A 6,000-nucleotide genomic window follows, 5' to 3' on the forward strand; every position below is an offset into this window, starting at 1 on the left:
GCTTTAAAAAGACACAACTCTTAATGTCCTTTGACAGTGTTTCACGCGATTAATTAATTGATGGTAGTTGGCCGCAGAAGTGTTTTAAGGGCCAGAGTTGGAAGGTCATGGATCAAAGTAGAAATTGGGTTAACTTAAGAAACGGCTCTTCATATTAGCCATCTGGTGGCTGTTGGAGTATAAACGTCATCTACATATAGTTTATGTATTATTGCATAGAGAGTGCTAGCGCGCTCTCTGTCATGTACAAAACGTTTGTGTGCTCTCCCCTCACAATGTGCGTCTGTTTGTTTTTCGGAAAATGTAATAATTTTTTGTTTAAGGACGTAGTACTATCTATGAATATAGTTAACATTAACTTAAGTAAAAAATAATAAATGTTCAGCAACAGCAATAATTGTGGGGTGGGGTGGAGAGGTTAACCCAAAGTAATATGCCCCTTGTTCCGAACTATCATCAATTTGGTTGAGATTGTCCCAGTGACCTAAGAGTAGTTATATAATGGACAGACAGACAGAAATATAGAATTTTTTCACACTTTATATACTATATATATATATATATACAGATAGCATCATCACCAGATTATGTTTCAATAACATCCTTCTCATATTTTTTTTATCCCAATAGATAAGTTTATAGGGCACGGCACGGTCAAGCGTGTTAAGGTGTTCGACTCGTAATCTGAGGGGCGCGAGTTCGAATCCCGGTCGCACCAAACAGGCTCTCCCTTTCAGCCGTGGGGGCGTTATAACGTGACGGTCAATCCCACTATTCGTTGGTAAAAGAGTAACCCAAGAGTTGGTGGTGGGTGGTGATGACTAGCTGCCTTTCCTCTAGTCTTACACCGCTAAATTAGGGACGGCTAGCGCAGTATAGCCCTCGAGTAGTTGTGCGCGAAATTCAAAACAAACAAACAAATAGGTTTATTATTGATTTTTCACCTATTGATGTCCCCCGCTAGTACAGCGGTACGTCTTCGGATTTACAACGCAAAATCAGGGGTTCGATTCCCCTCGGTGGGCCCAGCAAATAGCCTGACGTGGCTTTGCTATAAGAAAAAACACATTTAACTATTGATATTAAAATTGTTATGATGGGGTTATTCTGTCAGTTTTCCGTATTAGATTACAGATTTAACTTTCCATGTTATATGTATACTTAAAGACCGCAAATAACATTAATCAATCTTCCCCTTCTATGTTTCATCATTCAGAGCGTGCACACTAGTTCATCCAATTTACAGACAGTTTCATCCTTGTCAATGTTGATTATTATGCTAATTTTGGACTGCTTTTTTCTTTGTATTTGTATCTGTTCAATCAGTTCTATGGAATAAACCTTGAAGAACAACAACCAGTATTTGAATCTGTTAAAATAAAACTCGTTCCTAAACTAATTTGTTGGTTCAGCAAGGAACGAAAATGAAAAATTATGTTAAAATAACTTTAATATGAATTAAATTCATTAAAGTTATTTATTTAAAAATTTGTTTCTTTAATAAACCGTAAGGGGCTAAACAGATTTTGATATAATTTCAAGGATTAAAAGAATAAAAAACGGCGTCAAGATGTTTCAAAAAGGTAACTTCATCAGGAAAAGCTTCCAGAACACAACTGGTCAAGTAAACTCAAATTAACGTCCGTTTATTTTTGCTTTTTGTTACAAAAGTTTAACTTGTGCTTTTGGCAGTAGGATATTTTTCTTTGTAAAGTTAAACACTGAAAAGCGATATCTTTTGCAATACAGATAATAAGATATAGATAATTAAGAATATCTTTGTTTTCAGTTTGACTTTCAAGAAAAGTTAATCATACCAGTTGAAAACGGTTTTGTGTGGAGAATGAAAATAATTTTTCTACGTTTTTGCTTTGTTTTTGAATTTCGCACAAAGCTACTCGAGGGCTATATGCGCTAGCCGTTCCTAATTTAGCAGTGTAAGACTAGAAGGGAGCTAGTCATCACCACCCACCGCCAACTCTTGGGCTACTCTTTTACTAACGAATAGTGGGATTGACCGTTACATATTAACGCCCTCCCCCCGGCTGAAAAGGCGAGCATGCTTGGTGCGACGGGGATGCGAACCCGCGACCCGCAGATTACGAGTCGCATGCTTTAACCCACCTGGCCGTGCGTTTTTGTAAACCTACTTCAGATTCATAGAACAAATATTATAATTATTTTATTATATAATAAGATACACTAAATTATTCTAAGTAATTATATGAGCCATTCAGTTCAGTGTTATGTACGGTTCAAGGTTATGTTAATTTTACACGTTGTTTTTTATTTATTTCACCGCATGGTAAATTTACAAAAAAATAAAATAAAATATTATGTTGTATTGCTTCTCAGGGAACCAACTTGTGGTTGTAGCATTCGTATTTTTAATTTTCTGACAAAATTAATAATACCTTTCTTTCGTTAAATAATAATATATTCCTTCTACGCAAACGGCAAGTTAACTCTTGTTTGTCAATGTCTATAACTGTATTAGTGTTACTCTATTCATGCATTCTTATATAAGGTTTGTTTGTTTTTAAATTTCGAGCAAAGCTACTCGAGGGCTATCTGCGCTAGCCGTCCCTAATTTAGCAGTGTAAGACTAGAGGGAAGGGAGCTAGTCATCACCACCCACCGCCAACTCTTGGGCTACTCTTTTACTAACGAACAGTGGGATTGACCGTCACATTATAACGCCCTCACAGCCTTAACCCACCTGGCTATGTAGGGCCTCTTATCTAAGGATGCAAGTAGATTTTAAGTGTTTAGCTCTGGTTTAATATAACGATATAAGTAGATTCTGTTAAAGTTATTTGAACCTTCACTACTTCACTAATGCTGTATTAAATGAAAAGAAACATATATGTGAATGTAATAAACTCGTTGTACTAAAACAATTTCAGATACGCAAATCAGGAAGTCACTCAACCACATCTGATATAGATGCTCGATGGCATGGGATGTATCAGAATATATGTAATACTCTTTGCCAAGGCATAAATGGCGTGATGTCACTGAAAACTGATTGCTTTTAACAGGGATATGTAGTAACCCTTTTCGATACAAGTTATACATACACTCAGATCATAAAGATATGTACAGGTAGAGAATAAAACGTTTCCAAGACACGAATGTCTCTTGTTATTAGTGATATTGGAAAAGAAATGAATATCGATCAAATTAGGTTACCAAGATCGTCAGGTAAAGGCCTTTCAACGTTTCGTATTCTATCCGTGTTAAGCAAACTGAAATGTCTTGCAACAGGTGATAATCTCACGGATCTGTGGATAACGTACGCTGCTATAAGGCTATGTCAAGGATGTGAAGTCACCGGAAGACTGTCCACAACCATCTCACTACAACAATACATAGCCATCCCGTAGTAATTTGATCAAGGTGCTTGTGCGTTCGACCTTCAGATGTAGCATGATATAGCACAAGGGATGTGGCAAGAACTTCCATTTATTGTTATTTGTTTCATGTTTATCACGCATCAGTTATCTGAACTTTATTAACTTTAACGTACTGTCTGCAACACACGTGGCAAACAAAAACTAACCGAAACTGAAGTCTGATAATTTGTAACTGGTATAATGTACATTCATCCATTGTACTAAGAAGGATTACTGCTTACTTGTTAAGTTTGTGTTTTTCTTATAAGCAAAGCCACATCGGGGTATTTGCTGTGTCCACCGAGGAGAATCGAGCCCTTGATTTTAGCGTTGTAAATCTGTAGACTTACTGCTGTTCCTACTTATTAAATTCAGATAAGTACACAATAAAACTTTATTGGTGATTACGAGTAACTGGATTAACACAAAGCCTGATCTACACATAAGATTATCAAATAATTCTCACTGTAATTCGTATTAGTGTAAAATGAAGATTTTTGTCATAGTTAGTTCAGAGACTCGTTTAAAATTTACCATGACTGTTTATAGGTATCTATTCACTACATAGTCTTGGAAATTGTTATTGTTTAAATAAAATAAGTGTTAAGCCTTTTTCTTCATGCTTATTTATGACTGTAGTTATTTTATCTTCGATGTCTAGTAACAAAACAAAAGTGTGTCTTTGGCATTTAGAAATGAAAGTGATGTAATTTTATTTGATAAGTACGTTTGTGTCATATAAATATTTATAGTTAGTTTTATATGAAAATGATTAATTAAATTCAACAATATTTGCATGCAAAAGCTGGTCAGGGATCATTGGCTCATAGGTTATTGGCGTCGATAAATATGCAAGATAGCAAGCAGCACCTAGAAAGTGTCAACAAACTACAACAACAGTAGGGAACAAGCTCAAATCAACTCACATGACATGGAAGTCTCAAAAGATTAGTATTTATTATACTATACGAATACTAAGTTCAAGAGTTGCTGATGCTATTCGCTTCTATCGGCGCTAAAAGTGATCCTGCATGTAGGCTTACTGACCATCTTAAAAAGCTGTTTGACGCACCGAACGAAACAAATCCTGCAAGACGCCCATGAAGCCTTGGAAACTAGAGCTCTTTGATGCTGGTCTTGAATGAAGCGTATTAGTGTGTAGCAGCACTGAAACCTCCAAGTAGCTAATCACTACCACAACACTCAAGATAATTTTCAATGGTTTTATGAGACGTCGAAAGTATCGGGTAAGTCCATGAACAATAATTAAAAGCTAGATGCATCACAATTGTCCTACTTATTGACTTATTAAGTTAAGTCAGGATAATTCTGAGCTATTATTTGCTGCTCTGTGGTCATAATATGGTTTTAATAATAAGCGAAGATACAATTAAACTAAAATATAAACGTAGAATACATACAATCGTCGTGGTTTAAATTATTTGGGGCATACATGTAGAAATTTGAATCTTAGAATGAAAGAATATATAATTACATTTGATAAATTAGAAACAAATTATTCAACCCTGAGTGAACATATGACGAAATATTGACGTGTATTGATTGATTGGGATAGCGTGAAATTACTTCAATAGATGAATGTAAACAACAAAAAAAGAGATATAAGAGAATAATGAAAATTGTTAGAACAAAATGATGAGCTTGAATACAAATTACGGTTTAAGAGCTATTGAAGTAAGTTTCTTGGATTCTATGTTGCAAATACCTTCACTTTATAATATGTTAATTTGTACATGTACATTTACTCTGGCACTTAAACGAACCTCATGTGCCTTCCCTCTGAAACATTTAGAGTGTGATTTCCTGTCAACATTATTTATACAACTAAAGTTATCATACACGTGGAAACGTTAACATCGTGATTTTAATTAAACTGTTGTTTGATTATCATAAACTTAAATTTTTATAAAAAAGTAAAAAAATAATATTCATGTTACTTATGTTTGCAAAAGCTCTCCTTGTGCATCATATCTTACATAATTTGTCTGTATGAATAATCCATTCAGTGCAAGTATCCGCATAGTTGGTATCAAATTATGAATAAATATTTGTTTTTTCTTGTAAGATTTAGGGTCGATCTTCCATATTTTTATGGAAAAAGTTAAAATAAATTTTAATACCCTTTTTTTTTGGCATATCTTTGTTATCTCTGTTTTTCTGAGTCACAGCAAGCATGTAATGTACCTCCAATATAACTCAAAGGAAATTTTATTAAATGAAACTGGTTTCTCTTATTTTTATACTCAATTACATGAAATAATGTCAAATATTCTATTGGTATGTGTTTATAAAACTACACCTTATTTGATAAAATATAACCACCTCTCAACTATATAAATATAACCACCTCTCAACTATATAAAATATTTTTGTTCTTATTCTATGATTCCGATTTTAAAGAAACAAACTTCAATAGAAAAGTCTCGTACAATATTATCCAATCAATCTTAAGGTAGCACTAATTGGGTGACACGTGACCTCAATACACTGTCGGCTATGCATTATTTATATAGAGAGATCAGTGACTAGTCAACGACCACAAAGGTCTGTGGCTAAAGCCGACCTTCTTCTACTCCTAGTAACT

Source organism: Tachypleus tridentatus, chromosome 1 (genome assembly GCF_004210375.1).
Source record: "Tachypleus tridentatus isolate NWPU-2018 chromosome 1, ASM421037v1, whole genome shotgun sequence".
Taxonomy (NCBI): domain Eukaryota; kingdom Metazoa; phylum Arthropoda; class Merostomata; order Xiphosura; family Limulidae; genus Tachypleus; species Tachypleus tridentatus.